The sequence below is a fragment of the Vicia villosa genome, linkage group LG1 (assembly GCF_029867415.1).
Source record: "Vicia villosa cultivar HV-30 ecotype Madison, WI linkage group LG1, Vvil1.0, whole genome shotgun sequence".
Classification (NCBI taxonomy): domain Eukaryota; kingdom Viridiplantae; phylum Streptophyta; class Magnoliopsida; order Fabales; family Fabaceae; genus Vicia; species Vicia villosa.
The window spans coordinates 42296410-42314047 of record NC_081180.1 but is presented as its reverse complement, the minus strand read 5'-3'; the positions used below and the strand labels follow the sequence as shown (position 1 = coordinate 42314047).

The following is a 17638-nucleotide window of genomic DNA, read 5'->3' as shown; positions in this document are numbered from 1 at the left end:
GCTACATATATCATCGTTATTACTACTGCTATTTCTTCTTCACATCAATTACATCTTTATACAACTTAATTCATTAACTACGTATCGCATCTCTAAGAATCATCACTATAATTTCAACTAATTAAATTAATCAATTCCAACGGTATAATATTATAATTAATTTAAACCAATTTCTTCACTAATAATAATTATAATTCTTCTCAAGTTAATCCTACTAAGGCTTGATCCCAACAACCAACATAAAACATCAACAGCCAGAAATCAAAACATATTTCTAAAACTCGTATAGCACGCGCCGCGAATCTCTCTTTGCGCCCCGAACACCACAGAAACCTTCAGTTCGTGCCGCGTCCAAACCTTGGCGCTTACCTGCGTTGACAGCATCTTCCAACAAAATTAAAACTCAATTTTCTTCCTTCGATTCCAGTACAATTCAATTTCGACCATCACAGAAACATAGCAATATTATAGTTATACTCCACCAACATCTATCAATTTTCTACAACTAATTCCTCAATAATATTAATTATAAACCCTAGGTTAATTTCCCATAACCATTTATTGGACTTTTATAACCTTATTCACAGACATCAATCAATTTCAACATTCAACAATACAATCACAACACACAAAACAGAGGCAATCATACAATCATAACCCCCACATATCATTCATCATAATCCCGTTTATAGAGCTAGAACCCCACCCTTACCTTGGATATGAGATTGCTCTACTCTCCCGGTTGCCATAGCTTATGCCGCCGCTTCCAACTTTTCTCCGAAAATCTTTTCTAACAACGTGCAGAGACGCACCAAAAACCTGTTCGGAAATCGCTTTGTCAGATGGACTTAAAATCATCAAAACGAAAATCGCTCTGGTCAGAAGTTACCATTACGAGTCAGGAATGTTGTGTCTAAGAACCGCGACGATCCAACGGTTGGATTGGGAGAAACGTCTGTTTTACTATGGTGTCTCATTGCAGAAACTTGCTGCGAAAATTGGACTTCCTCTAGCTTTTCTCTTCCGCCATGGCTCTCTTCTTCACCTCTCCTCTTTCTCCAACTTTTCTTCTTTCTCCACGTCTACTGAGACCTAACTTCTCTTCTTATTTTCTTTATTTTATTATAATTATTATTATAATTATCATCTTCATTTGGGCTTACTAATTAACACCCCCATGATTACTATCACCAACGCAACGTCTAAGCCCACTTAAATAAAACACTCTCATAATCCATAATATTAATTCTATTATTATTTCTCTCCACCAAATTGACTAACTACCGACTATAAAATAAATCGTCCGAACCACAAACTCAACATATTCATTATCATTCTCTACGGCTTAAATCAACTTAAATTAATAATAGTCCATTATAGTAATATTATCTCTAATATTATTCTCCGATTAAACCGACTAATTTCCCGATCATTAATTTATCCGCCCAACACAACGTATAATTCCAATTACGCCTCTTATAATAATGTCAATAATTCTAACTTCGACTAATTCCAACAAATAATTTCCTTATACAATTTAATTAAATAAATAATTAAATTCCGGGTGTTACAATCTTGCCCTACCCACATAGGATCCTGGCAGTCTCCTGTTTTGGGCCTGTAAATCCAACCCAAAATAAGAGATATTGGCCCAACGTTAGGGGGTTATAAATACCATTTTCCATAAGAGGGTCAAATATTCACTTTCATTCCCTACTTCTTACTTGCTTTCTAACTCTAAACCTCACTTTGGCATCGAAATGTCTTGCAGTTACACACCCCTTCCTCATCTATGGACTGACCATAGTCAAGTTTTACAAGCCACAAAGATCTTCTGATCCCGGTAAGATCACCTTCGATGAAACTTTAGCCAATCTAAGATGCAACTGTGAGATTCTAATACTTCTCATAGAGTCATGCAATTCAGTTACACATTTGGAGATAACACTGCAGTTCCTAACCAAAAATCATTCATCTTGATCGTCTTGTTCCATCTTACAAAATTATAGCTCGTGTTCTCACTCATATACAATTCCAGTTACATGCTTAAATACAATACTATCTCATTTTCACTCTTACTTGGAAGGATAACTCACAAATCCTTTCGATAGGGTAAGATAGCATTGTATACATCATGTACCACTTTCGTAAGGGGGTCTACCTCTGAGGCCTTGTATTTGAGTGAATTTCCCAAATTTCATACCAGTACTATCAACTTATATTGTATCAACACATTATCAAGATATTGGATTGATCTCCTCGAGATCACTACTCAATAAGTCTCCTACAGCTTCCCACCTTATGGTTTTCATTAGTAAAAAATAATGATACGCCAAAGGCTCACTCACACTGAAAGTGAATCACATAGGATGGCTCCCCAAGATTTTAACTTCCTCGGTATCCCTACCAGTGATCTACTACGCAACACACCTATAGGAATTTCAAAGACAATTCCATCTATCTGACTTGCATTAATCTTGCAACTCTTCCCAACTTGCACATCTACGATGGCACACAAAAAGAACGTTATACCCAGGTATCATCCAACTGAATTATTACTTTGGAAGATAACCGACAAAAAAGGCTTCCAAATAAGTCCCTCCTATTATTGACAGTCAAATAATACACACTCACCACGAGCCTTAACATTCCCACGCACTTACCAACTTAGATTCCCTTCTGAACTTAACATCCATTATACGCTTCATTACACGGGGTTACATATCTGAATGATTCTCAACTGAAAACTCTTGTTAACTACTTACGAGTCCACACGGTGTAATCCATTTCACGATCCACACTCAGTTCTGTACCCAAGCTTGGGTTGATCTTTGTTGCTTGCCACAAAGTTGGACTCTCGTGGCATAATACTCATATGATCGACTAAAGAGTGTGATACTCCCCAACCACATCAACACAAGATAATCAAATATACATACTTGTAACTAAGACACTCCTATCACATGCTTTCTTAGTACCAAGATATAACTCTCTCTACTTCACCTTATACTCTAGAAATCTTCGTATATTAGCAATCATCAACTGCATGCTCATATATTAGCCTCAATGAAACCTTAATGATCCCATTGTGCATTTTTTTGAAATGCATCCTATTATGATAGATGTATTGCAAGATTTAGTGCTCCCACACTCTGCATTTGCTTCTCATTCTATGGTAATCCTCTTAACTTCTATTATAGAACCATTACACCGAAGTTTCCTTGGATCTAAAATGCTTGATCTCTCTCGACAGAAACCTCTTTCAACTGTTCCTTGGTAAACTCAACATTTTTATAATGGTCTCGTAGTGGCACTGAATCTCGGTTAAACTATCTTGAATCTGATCTCCCTTATAAGAATTGGTACACTTGGTCTATCTTTTACCCTTCGTCTAGTGCATCTAGGTTTGCTTGAAATAGGCAGTTATATCCTCGAGTCTTTTCACATACTTCTCTACTTCTTTATACCCTCAACAAAATTGTTGAATTTCAATACCACTCGAGTCTTCAACCATTTGGAAGGTACCATTTCGAACACACTCCCTGAAGTACCCTCATTCTTCCAAGATGTTCTAGTGAAATTTTGATCTGAGACAGCGGTTCACCACTTTGCTTCCGAGCCTTATGGCATATGTGCGACAAAACCATCATTTCTTCCTCACTATATGGAATTTATTGTAATACTTGTTTCATATGAATGGGTCAATCTTATTCTACTAGTAGGCTCACACATTTTCCAAAACTCAGACAAATTCATCCGATAGAAATCCTAAAATTCCGACTTCTCTTAGCATTAAAGGATTACTTGAACTATGTGCCACTTTGCACTTCCACCTTACCGGAATCACAACACTTACTACGATTTCAATCGATCTCACGGGTAATCCTTACTTTCAAACTCTTGGCTCGAGCTTACTCCAAAAGTACAAGCTCTACTAAACCTTTAGAGTCCTCATGGTCGCTAGACCATGATCCTACCTACAACACACATAGAATTAGGTTGATCAGGCCCAATACTACAAATTGTGATATTAAGAATGATGTTACCAAAACACACATATGAGGCAAGAATTAATTTACTTATGATGTTTCAAGGCTGGGTCGAGAATTGACCAGGCTCTAATACCAATTATAACACCTCATATAATAAATATAAAAAACATACATTATACACAATGTTGATTGGTACTTATACAACACAAGTGCATAACGAAATCGTTATATATACATGTCCGAATAAAACAATATACAATTATGGAACATGATATACAATAGTTCCTGATTAAAAACTAATATCTATGTATAATATCTACAATTGTATAAAACCCGCAGCGGAAGATGGCGATAACAAAAGTCTTTTAAATATCGTCGGACAACTACTCCTTACCTCTAACCTACAAATAAACACCTGAAAATAACAATGATAATGAGGTGATATGATAATCTCAGTGGGTTTCCCTATCTTATGGGTCCACTCGGCTCTAAAGAGATCTCTTATTGATTCTTAATTCAAGTATTTATCTTTCATTACTTATGTGTCACTCATACAATGTAACTAAGATTTAAACATTTGAGGGATATTCGTCTTGTATGGAAACATGTAACTTGAGTTCGTATAACTCAATAAATCACTATTATGGAGCACGAAGCATCTTTCCTCGAACCGAACCTACGCCTAGATCAAGGCTCAGGTGACGGATGTTTGAATGATTCAACTTTCTTATGGATTCGGGTTCTCCATGGGACTCGGACCCACTTAAAGAACTCCCATTCATATGAGAATCAAACCCACTTAGAGTATCTTTTATCGTATGGGACTCTGATCTACTTAGGAGTCCATCTATCCTCCATGGACTCATTTCATAGTTGGGACTTAAACCCATTGTGAGGGGCGAATTATTGGTGCCACAACCCAATTCTACTTTACATTAGCATCTCAATTGGGATATGCACGATCAAGGTTAAATTCCAAATGTGTGACTAGTTCTCAATATTCTCGTGATTGAACTCATCAATCACTAGGTAATCACATCCATCAATCCTCATATTATCACAGCATGTTACACACCGAGGTACCTTCGCGTCCAAGCATCACCACCTAATTCATTTTCATAACCTAAGTTATCTTTCGAATTTGTTCACCTTGTTATACTCCCTAGTTTTCCTCAGTCGTCATTGTAAAGTCTTAATCATATTATCACACAATCAATACATCCAAGTAATTCATAGTATAATTCATAACCTATACATCATAATACAATACATGAAGCACACGTGGTAACATGATAAATAAACTTTACACGAGGCTTTCACGCAACCCACTACAACCTAATTTATTCCACTTACACGTCACATAGTAAGCGTACGTCTGATGGTCCTATGGTGGGGTTAACCGGACTCCACGGGAAAAGCATAGTGTAATAAACTTATAGAAACTTGTCTATGTTAAAACCCTCAGCGTTAGTCTTCTAACGCTTTCGACCACGCCTAAAACTGAGTCACGAAACTCCTTTACTAATCATTTTAACCTAATCGATATTATAGGTTAAATTATAATCGATCTCATGGAATTTGACTGATTATTGTTAATACAATACATACACATCATGATATAAGTTATAGGACTCCCATGTTAGCTTAGAAACATCAAACAAGTGGTTTCGGGTGAAATATAGAGGAACCAATCGATTGATGTTTGTAGCCAATCGATTGGTTATAGGTTCCTTTGTATGCCAATCGATTGGTTCAAGATTTTCTCTCAAAAATATCACTTCTAAACACATCTTTTTCCAACTTTAACAACACCAAATCATTCACATTCATAAACCAGTACAACATCAAGTGATTTGGAATCATAGTTTCAAGAGAACAAGAAATAGCATAACAATCCATATTAACTTAACATAAAACCCTAATTGATCATACAACAATGTTAATCATGGTGAGAGTTATCCCCAAACAACATGAACCAATAATAATCATCATCAAGTAAGCTTGTAATAACAACCCAGAACATGCATCAATATCAACTTCGTGCATCAAATAATATTCACATGCAAACCCTAATTCCCCAAACATGAAATTGCCCCTAAAAGCTAATATATCTAGGAACCCACTTTGATAGATGAAAATGATGGAGAAATTGAAATGATTTGGTGATGATGATGATATCCTTCCATGAGCTTTCTTCTTTCTCCTTCTCTTCTCTTTCTATTATTTCTCTTCTTTTTTTTTCTTTTCTTTTATATATATATATATATATATATATATATATATATATATATATATATATATATATATATATATATATGAGAAAGAAAATATCTTGAATGAAATATTTATCTTTCAATACTAATAGATAAATGACCATTTATCGATGATACCAAAATGTTAATTCTTAGTAAATATCAATTGAATTAAGTAAGATTTAATCTTTTTTTTTAGTTTACTAATTGTTCTATTGATCTCCACTGACAACAAATAGAGTATTTAGGAATTGAGTTTCTCCGGATTGACAACATATAGGACATATAAGAGGGTATAAAATATTACATCTATCCTTCATGCATTTGATATCAATACTAGAGTAATTTTCCAACAGCAAATCCAAGGTCTTGACTATGGTTTCTTCTTCCTAGAATTATTTAGAGTTCATTGTCTCTTTATCTCTTTTCCAGTTGTATGTATCATTCAATTATATACACCTCAAATTGAATGGAAAAAAATAGAGTTTAATAGAATGAGATAGAATGAATTCTAGCATGTAACTCTTGCAATAAACATAATAACTAGCACTTGGTATGCATAACATTAATTTGAAAAAAAATTCAATGCAAATTGTTAAAACATAGGCCCACTTAGTCTTAGGCCCATTTGCTTACTTACTTATGCTCTGGCCCACTTGTCTTCATTACAGATTCTATATATTGTCACTTGTACTGATTGATCAATTAATGAGAAATAATGCAGATTTTCACATTCAATTTTAATTTCAATGTTTCCGCTGACATTTGTCAACATGGTATCAGAAGAGTAAACTTACTCTGATTTTTTTCACCTGAGATTTTTATCTCATTATTTGATTTTTTACCAAACCTCTCGTCTTCATCTTTATCCGGTCAATCACCATCGCCTCTTTTCTCCTTTCCTCTTTTTCCACAAATTCTCTCTTTTTCTATTTCTCCTTCGATTTCTTGCCAAATCTTTCCCTTGCAGCATCTTCTTCTTACTCCTTCTTTTTACATCTTGATCAATCCAAGCAACTTCCATGGCTTCCGATGATGAACCCAATACCCCCAAAACTTCACCACGTCCGAATCCAGTCAAGAAACCTGAATCTACCAATCGCACATATCAAACCGATATGCTTGATCCCTTCTATATGCACCCCAGTGATAACCCCGGTCTCTCCATCGTTTCTCCATCGCTCAACAACTCCAATTTCCATTCCTGGTCTCGTGCAATCAAGCTTGCGCTTCGTTCCAAGAACAAATTAGGGTTCATCGATGGAACCCTAATTCGCCCAAATTCGCTTGATTCTAAATACCTGGCTTGGGATCGTTGCAACAATATGGTTATGGCATGGCTCACCAACTCTATCGAGAAAGAAATTTCTGAAAGCGTTTTATGGATGGATACGGCTAAGGACATCTGGGATGAACTCCATGAACGCTATCACCAAGGCGATATTTTTCGTATCTCTGATCTCCAAGAAGAGATTTACGCTCAGAAACAAGGTGATCAAAACATTACTCAGTACTTCACTAAACTCAAGAAACTCTGGCAAGAATTCGATAACTTTCGCCCTCTTCCACATTGCACTTGTCAACCTATGTGCACTTGTCTGTTAACCACCACCATCAAATTGTATCGCGACAACGACTACGTCATCCGCTTCCTCAAAGGACTCAATGAATGCTATGCTCCAGTTCGTGCCCAGATTATGCTCATGACTCCCTTACCGCCTGTCTACAAAGTCTTTTCTCTTCTTATTCAACAAGAACGCCAAATTGCTCAACCCGTCGAAGACGACAAACTCCTTGCTCAACTTGGCAAATCCTATCCAAAAGGACGTTCCCCTAAGAACCAATCCAAGAATCCCTTCGCCAACAAACCCAAGGCCCTCAAGGTTTGTTCCTACTGCAACAAAACAGGGCACACCATTGAAGTTTGTTTCAAAAAGCATGGACTTCCCCCTTATCTGAAGAAACCTGTCATAGCACAAGCCACATCTGAAGAGCAGTCCCAGGATGCAGTCAGTGACACTCCACCATCCAACAATCAATCTGTCTTAACTCCGGATCAACAACTTGCGCTTTTGGCTCTCCTACAACAAACGGTTTCCACAAACAACAATTCTGTGCAACACCTGCAAACATCCAATTCAGGTAAACACCCCACTATCCTAACTCTTAACAATATAGGATCTAATGATTGGTTGCTTGACACGGGAGCGACAGATCATGTGTGTCATTCGAAACACATGTTTACATCTCTGAAAACCATTTCCCCCATAAACATTCGCCTCCCAAATGGGACATTAATCACCACTAACCAATCTGGCTCTGTGCATTTTTCTGATAATTTGCATATTCATGACGTACTTTACATACCAACGTTTTTTACCAACATAATATCTGTTTCTAAACTATGCACATCTCTGAACTGTATACTGCAATTCACCCCTACTCACTGTCTCATACAGGGGATCCCTACCCTGATGACGATTGGTGCAGCTAGGATGCAACATGGGCTTTACTCCCTCAATCTCCCTAGTTCCAAGAATGATTTTCCCCTTAATCATGTTCCCCACCCCCATAATCATCTGTTAAATTCTTTGTGGCACAATCGATTAGGTCACACTTCCTATGATACTTTACAACATATCAATAAAGTTTTCAAATTGCCTCAATTATCTAAATGCACTATGCCTTGTGATGCTTGTTTTTATGCCAAACATAAACGTTTATCTTTTCCTGACAGTTCCAGCCTTAGTAACAAATGCTTTGACCTTGTGCACATGGACATTTGGGGTCCTATTTCTACTGCTTCAATGCAAGGACACAAATATTTCCTAACTGTTATTGATGACTATAGTAGATACTGTTGGATATTCTTAATGAAAAACAAATCTGAAACCTCTATTTTAATACAGTCTTTTGTTAAACAAATTCAAACACAAAATAAAATGCACCATCAGGACTATAAGATCTGATAATGGCCCTGAGTTTTCCTTAAAAACTTTTTACCAATCTCAGGGTATTCATCATCAGACCTCCTGCATATACACACCCCAACAGAATGGCATTGTTGAACGCAAACACCAACATCTTCTTGGGGTGACTCGTGCTATTATTTTTCAATCTCACACACCCAAAATTTTCTGGTCTTATGCCTTAACCTATGCTGTTTACATAATCAATCGTCTTCCATCTAAACTTTTGCAGCATGAAAGTCCTTTCTATCGTCTCTACAATACTATACCTGATTATGCATCTATAAAAAATTTTGGCTCTCTTGTATTTGCTTGCAGCAAACCTGTTGCTAGAACTAAACTTGACTCTAGGTCAAGAAAATGTATTTTCCTTGGTTTTAAACATGGTGTTAAAGGTTGCATATTATATGACATTTTGCATAGAAATATTTTCATATCTCGAGATGTGGTACACTTTGAGACTATATTTCCTCTTGCCACCCCCACTCACCACACAAATATCACACCTCAACCTATACACCACACTAATTTTGATGATACAAATGAGCTTCTACATCCTTCCACTCCAACACTGTCACCCAAACTTCCCACCCCTGCAACACAAACCTTACCCAACACACCACATGTTGCAGCCTCTCCTCCCACTACCATACCCACTCCGAACACTACATCATCCACCATTCACACCACCCAACCTTCTCCCCACATAATGCCTACTCCAAACACCACAACCAGAAAATCATCTCGCATCTCCAATCCTCCCACTTACCTTAAGGATTACCACTGCTCACTCCTAACAGGTAACAATCACCCCAACGTCATCCCAACTGCAGGTAAAACTCTTTATCCCATCTCAAATTTCATTGATTACACTAACTTATCTTCTTCTCACAAATTATTTAACTTAAATATCACCACTGTTAAAGAACCCACTAGTTATTCAGCTGCCATCCTCGACCTTAATTGGCAACAAGCCATAGCTGCTGAACTGCAGTCCCTTCAAGATACAAACACATGGGTCCTCACTTCCCTCCCCCACAACAAAACAGCCATAGGCTGCAAGTGGATATTTAAACACAAATACAACCCTGATGGCACTATTCACAGATACAAAGCCCGCCTTGTAGCCAAAGGCTTCAACCAAACACAAGGACTCGACTACTTCGAGACCTTCAGTCCGGTTATCAAGATGACCACTATCAGGTTGCTTCTATCTATTGCAGCTTCACTTAAATGGCATGTACATCAGCTGGACATCAATACTGCTTTTCTTCACGGAGACCTCGAAGAAGAGGTCTACATGAAATGTCCACCTGGCCTAAAATTTACCAAAAACCTGGTCTGTAAACTTACCAAGTCCATCTACGGTCTCAAACAAGCCAGTCGTCAGTGGAACCATAAGCTTACTACCACTTTGTTTCAGCTTGGCTTCATACAATCAAAATCCGATTACTCTTTATTTACTCACAAAACTAACACTGATTTTACTGCAGTTTTAGTCTATGTCGATGATTTGATTCTTGCAGGTACCAACATCAAACATATTGAACATATCAAGCAGGTTTTGGACACTAAATTCAGCATAAAGGACTTAGGTTACATCCGATACTTCCTTGGCTTCGAGATAGCTCGATCCACAAAAGGCATCACACTATGCCAAAGAAAGTATTGTCTAGATTTGTTGGAAACCACTGGTCTACTGGCAGCAAAACCGGCTAGCACACCGATGGATCCTTCACACAAACTTGACAACACTGATGAACCTCCCTTAACAGATCCAACACAGTACAGAACCATCATAGGTAAACTGCTTTATTTAACACATTCTCGACCTGACATTGTTTATTCTGTTTGCAGGCTCAGTCAATACATGTCATCTCCGACACAGACGCATCTGCAAGCAGCTCATCGCATCATTCGCTACCTCAAGAGAGCACCTTCCATGGGACTATTCTTTCGTGCAACATCCCCTCTTCTCCTCACTGGATTCACAGATTCTGACTGGGGGGGCTGCAACGTAACAAGACGCTCCACCACTGGCTTCTCCTTCTTCCTAGGTGACAACCTCGTCAGCTGGAAATCAAAGAAACAGCCTGTCGTGTCTCGATCATCTTCGGAAGCTGAATACCGCGCTTTAGCCAACACTTCTTGTGAGGCTCAGTGGCTGCTATATCTCCTTCAAGACTTCAACATCAAACATCCTGCACCTGTTAACATCTACTGCGACAATCAAAGCGCAATTCACATCGCAACAAATCCCATCTTTCACGAAAGAACGAAGCACATCGAAATGGATTGTCACCTTGTTCGCGATAAAATCCAGTCCAAGACAATACACCTAATGCCGATCAACTCCAACAATCAAATTGCTGACTTATTCACCAAGCCACTTCACCTAGGCCCGTTCCAATCATTTTGTTCAAAACTGGGAATGCTCAACATCCATTCCAGTTTTAGGGGGGGTGTTAAAACATAGGCCCACTTAGTCTTAGGCCCATTTGCTTACTTACTTATGCTCTGGCCCACTTGTCTTCATTACAGATTCTATATATTGTCACTTGTACTGATTGATCAATTAATGAGAAATAATGCAGATTTTCACATTCAATTTTAATTTCAATGTTTCCGCTGACATTTGTCAACACAAATTGCACAGGACAAATGAAGATTGCTAGTGTGATGCCATCGAGAGCCAATATGTATCTGATTTTGTGTCTCTTTTCTTAACTATTTATCTTTAGTATATTTAATAATTGTTGAACAATGTTCAGTGTTTTGAAATTAAATTTTGAATAATCTTTCATAAGTTCACTAAATAATTTTTTAAGATAATTTGTTTTTAACTTTAGAGACATTATATTAAAGATTGAACAAAACTCTTATTTTCTGCAGTCATAATTTTTTAAGAGTTAAACTGTATTGTAGAAAAGTTTTAATTGTTAATCTTATGTTTAGATTATGAAATAAGAATTAAATTCAACTTAGTTATTATTGTTAAACTTTTGGGATTACCAAATCTACAATTTGAATAGTACTTCAAATTGATGAATTTGTTTAATGTTTTTTTGGTTTGTATTTTTAATTATTGTCAAGTTGAAATGATACTTCCTTTAAATCTAATTATTAAAAAAAAATAAACCTTATTTTTACAAGTTGAAATGATACTCCCTTTGAATTTATTCATATTGAAGGGAATTATTTTGAAAGAATAATGATATATGGTCTTTGGCTGATCTCATATTAGATCTCTCTCGCCTCTTGTTTTCTTTTTCCCTTTAGAATAAGGAAGATGTGTGAATCTTACTATTCTAAAATAAATGATGTTGCATATATTTAAAGAGATTCTCAAAAGATTGGATCTTTACTTTTCTATTTAGGTGTTAATCATAATATAATTCTTTCTTAAATGGTTGTAAAAAGTGATTTTTTAAATGATTTAATTAAGAAGTGCATGTTAAACAACTTTCAATGAGGATTCAAAATATCAAGAACATGTTTTAAACACTATTAGAAATAGATAAAGAGGCGTATCATTACCTAGTCAATAAAGTTGAGAGTAGGTACCATGATGAAGGTTATTCTGAATAGAGTAGAGCTCAGGAGATGAACTATTTGTGTGATATGAAAGATGATTTGCACAAGGAGAAAGTAAAAATAAAACTATTTCGCCGTCTGTGGGAATCGAACCCACGACCACGTGGTTAAAAGCCACGCGCTCTACCAGCTGAGCTAAGACGGCTTGCTGGTAGAGATGACTCCCATTGTTTTATACTCCTTAAGGGTGACAATGAAATGTAGAGAGGTTTACATGTGACAGTACATTTATATCGTGCTTGTTATATATTTAGAAAATATTTTAAGAGGCTAAGTATACCTTTATTTAGCTTTATTTATATAAAGCTTGATTGTTTAGATTTATGAAGATGATATTTAATTTTCTATATTTATTACTTATATTCTTTTAATAAAGACCATGACATGATATATGAGAGGTTCACTTGTGATAATTAATAATTTGTCTAAGAACGTGTTCTTTTATTCATGTAAAAATTAAACTAGAAGCCATATATATAAAATCATCTATAAATAAAATTTGATTGTTTAAATTTATAAAATTGATATATTTGATCATACTAATATAGAACTTTGACAAGAATTTTCTAAGCTTATGGATAACAAGTTTGATGAGAGGATTCTAACAGACCATTTAAATATTTCTTTTTATTACTTCTCATTCAAATATTTAATTATCGTGTGTTTTGATCGTAAATTTATACTGGCATAATTAAAGACATGTGGTAAGAATGGGTGTGAGAATTTAGTCTTAATTGATTAATTCCAATAAAAACTTTAGAATAATATTATAATGATAATATAATTAGTAATAGATGAGATATATATTACCATTATTATTATTAATATTATTATTGATATTATGAGTAATGTTAAGGAAAAATAATATATAATTAGGGAGAGGTAGGAAAAAGATTTTGGGAAAACACGTGAAGAGAAAAGCATAGAGAAGGAAGATAAACTAGGGTAAGAGGGAGACTGGGAGATTTCACCATCTATAATATAAGAAAGGAAATTGTTCTGGAAAACACCCAAATACCCTTCCTTCTAATTTTGCCACCTCTCCAAAATGGGGACAATTTTGGTCATAAATTTACTTTCTTTCAACTAATGATGTCATATAATTGACTTTCAATTGTATAGTTGTTGTTTTGTGCCTTTGCTCTTTAGGAATGAATGAATTGATGATGTCATATGGGGGAACTACAACTTAATGGTTACTGAAAAAGTATATCTTTTTGAATTGCCAAATAGATGTATCTCACTACCTTAAATTCAAAATTTCAATTTCTTCTCTCTCTCAGTCCTTTCTCTCATTCTCTCTCTCTTCCTTTCTCACTTTCTCTCTCACGTTTCTTCTCTTCCCTTTCCTTTTTCTTTCTTTCTTCTTTACAAACCGGATGGTACTCTATGATACTCTTGGAGCGTTTCTGGTATGTCCACGGAAACTTACGGAGCTTCGAAACTACTGAAGATGTTGTAGTTATTGTATGTCACTCTTCATGTTAGGGTTTGGGGTGAATTTTGTGCAGGGAGGATTTGGAGTATATAAAGGTATGTTCTGAGTATCGGTTATGAAATTTCTTCGATTTGTGTCGGTTATGAAATTTCTTCGATTTGTATCTGTTTCTGAATTGTTTGGTTTTGTGTTTAAAATTAGGGTTTTGGTTTTGTGGCAAGGGTTCAATAACGGGAAAATTACGGTTTTAATTTTATAGATTTATCATCGGTGTTCGGTCGAAGAGGTTGCCGGTGAGTATTCTGAAACAAGTTTGATTTCAACCTTTATTTTCGAATTGCCAACGAAGTGACATTTTTTTGTTTGCTTACAATGTTTTGTTAATTATTTTTTGATGAAGGTTTGAACATTGTTGCTGTTTTATTGTTATAGTGTCCACAAAATCAATGTTTTGTCGTTGTTGGTCGTAAACAAGGTTGGTCCTTCGGTTTGTTGATTCAAACAAATCATATATTGATTGCATTAATTGTTGTTGAGGTACAACTTTGAAACTGTCTTTGCAGCATCTTTGAAATTGCCTTTAATGGTGGGAACATATTCGGTGTCGGCTTTGCTTCGTCAAGTGTAGGTTGGGAATTTTCGTAAGCTTGCTATCTTGACTGATTTTTTTCTAATTTGCTCTCTCTTCACATTTCTCATTCTTTCTTTCTTTGAAGTTGTCTCTTCCTCTTCTTTCTTCATGTTCTTCTGCTCTTTTGATTCGATTTCAAGCGAAGAAGATGGAAATTTATTTGTGGTTTGTGGTATTGTTTCACACGAAGAGTTTATGGCGGCAGATCTGAAGTTTTCGGCGATTTCACAGCGCTCGATTTTGCGGTGGTAGCTTTGTCCCCCGATCCTATCATCTCACTCAACTTATTTGTGGATCTACACTTTGATATGATGCGTTGTTGGTTAGTTTATGGTTTCAAATCGTTTTCTGTTCTAAAATTTCAGGTTTTTTCCAATTTGTTTTTAGGGTTTTTGTTACAAGCTTTTAGAACTGACTGGTTGATAAAGAAGTAATTTTTAAGAAAAATGTGATTACCTTTAGATGATGCTTTGGAATGTCATGTTTTGATTTTAGGGTTTTTGTTACAAACTTTAGCATCTTCTTTGTGTAACAATTATTCCATTTCTTAGTTAAAAAGAAATAACAAAAGTTGGTTACATAATGATGCATAAGATTTGTATTTATGCAGGTTGGCATTTTTGGCAGAGGTTGGTTATTTACCATGGTTGATGTTCTGAATGTGAATGTGGTTCATCATATAGTTGGATATGTATAAAATTGGTTTACTTTAATTTCTACTTTGTTTAGATTCAACTTTTGCTTTATTTTACCATGGATATCAATGTTTGGCTTGATGTTTGAATACTCAAGGATAGCTTGGAGAATGAAGGATGCAGGGCATGGTTCAGTTTAGAACTGGACTTGAATTGACTTAGTGTAGGTATGAATATGCTGAACTGGACTGGTTTTAATGTGAGCATTTTTCTGTTATGTAGCAGGTCTTGAATGGCATACATATGGTGCGATGACGGTTTTAAATTCGCTTTGGTTTGGATGTATGGTAAGGCGTATGGACTGATATGATGGTAAGGTGTATGGACTGTTTTTACCCTTTAAAGGTATTTGACAAGTTCTTGAATGTTTCAGATTCTGAATTTCTTACCTAAAGGGGCTCGCTCTCTTCTTGCGCAGCCAATATTACATTTTTTTTATGGAGAGTGCTACCGATTCGCAAACACCGGTGGGATTTATTCGGCTGGTCTCGACCACGAGATATGCATTTAACGTCAAAGGCAGAGCCTGGATTGCAGCTGTGGCCAACAAGCTTAGAGGTAAATAGCATTATCAAGTTGTGAATGATTTTTCATTTTCATGTTTCTGTTAAGATATTTGAAATTATGTTATTAAATTCTGTTGTAAATAGCACATGTTCAAATCATTTTATCCCTATAATCATGGAATTTGGTTGCACACACTTTATCATTAACCTCTGTCATGTGTGTTTTAAGCCAAACTTCAATTCGATTTATACAGGTAAGTTGAAGAGATAGAAAAGGAATGTGTTGGTAATAGTTGAAGCAGGATGGTAAAATACACATCTTTGATATCATACTTGGAAGTGTAATTATGCTGCCACTTGATATGACGGTCAGAAAGATGCAGTTGCAAAATCATATAAAAGGAAACTGTCCATATTTTGTTTCTGTTGTTAAAGAAGTTGATTTGTATAAGTTTGATCCATGGCAGCTTTCTGATACTTCCTTTTTTCACTTATAAATAATTTCTTTTGTTACTTTTCTTTCTAATTGCATATGAATAATTTGTTTTTGGTGATGTATGCAGAAATGGGTTATCACAGTGAGAAAGAATGGTACTTTTTCTCTCAGGGGGATCGAAAATACTCGAACAGTTCCCGGCCTAACCGGGTTGCCGGAAGTGGTTACTGGAAGGCTACTGGAGCTGATAAACCAACTGGGAAAGTGAAACCAATGGGGATACAAAAAAAACTGGTTTTCTATGCCGGTAAAGCCCCCAAAGGAGTGAAAACTAATTGGATTATGCATGAATATCGTCTTGCCAACGTTGATAGGCCCGCCAGCAAGAAAAATAATTTAAGGGTATGTTTAGTGTCCAATTAAGTTTAATTTTTCAAATTATTGTTGGTGATGTCGAAGTGTCTGGAAATGTTTCATAGAATTTTTTTATCTGATTTTAGTTTGATTTTTTATTTGCAGCTTGATGATTAGGTATTATGTAGAATTTACAACAAGAAAGGAAAGATTGAGAAATTCAACACGAGTATGGTTTTCTCGCTGTATGTGACTAGGCTTTCTCACAAATTTCTGACCAATTTTCGTTAATGCCATTGTAGGGAACTCTTGTCCATCAAGAAAATGCTGAACTCCATAAAAAAATGGACTTCATTCAGAAAGAAAATGCAGAGCTACAGAAGAAGGTTTATGAAGCAAGGAGTACAAATGAAGAAAATGTGCATCGAATCTTTCATGCACTATCAATGGATATGATTTACATGCGCCGATCAGTCTTCAGCTAAGGCAACCACAGGCTCAATACAGTGAACCCGCAACCATGAAATTATGGTATTCCCTCGAACTAATAATGTATCGCATATAGATCCAGTTTCGCTATTTTTCTTTAGAAACTAAACGCTTAAATTCTGCACCAGATTACAGCTGCATTCCTAACAAGCTGTCATGAACCAGTTCAAATATATAGCAGCCTAGCAGGTGGTTTTAGAATTTTGTTCTCTAGCAGCTGAGATATTATTGTATGAAATCTATAGATTAATTATAGAATCAACAAATGCATCTAATATTTGT

General features: G+C 35.9%; 1 long non-coding RNA gene, 1 other non-coding gene and 1 pseudogene across 3 annotated transcripts; 2 read left to right on the top strand and 1 right to left on the bottom strand.

The window, feature by feature from the left end:
• Window positions 1–12879: 12879 nt before the first annotated feature.
• Window positions 12880–12952, bottom strand: TRNAK-UUU (transfer RNA lysine (anticodon UUU)). Its single transcript has one exon. It is a non-coding gene; the product is annotated as a tRNA-Lys (tRNA).
• A 1109-nt stretch (window positions 12953–14061) lies between these two features.
• On the top strand, window positions 14062–14868 carry LOC131604961 (uncharacterized). Of its 2 annotated transcripts, XR_009284652.1 has the most exons (4): window positions 14062–14340; window positions 14467–14538; window positions 14646–14720; window positions 14809–14868. It is a non-coding gene; the product is annotated as an uncharacterized LOC131604961 (long non-coding RNA). The 2 variants fall into 2 exon arrangements; XR_009284651.1 differs by lacking the exon at window positions 14062–14340 and having other exon boundaries at window positions 14449–14538.
• Window positions 14869–16642: 1774 nt separating this feature from the next.
• LOC131621944 (protein ATAF2-like) lies at window positions 16643–17158 on the top strand (annotated as a pseudogene).
• The last annotated feature ends 480 nt before the right edge of the window (window positions 17159–17638 follow it).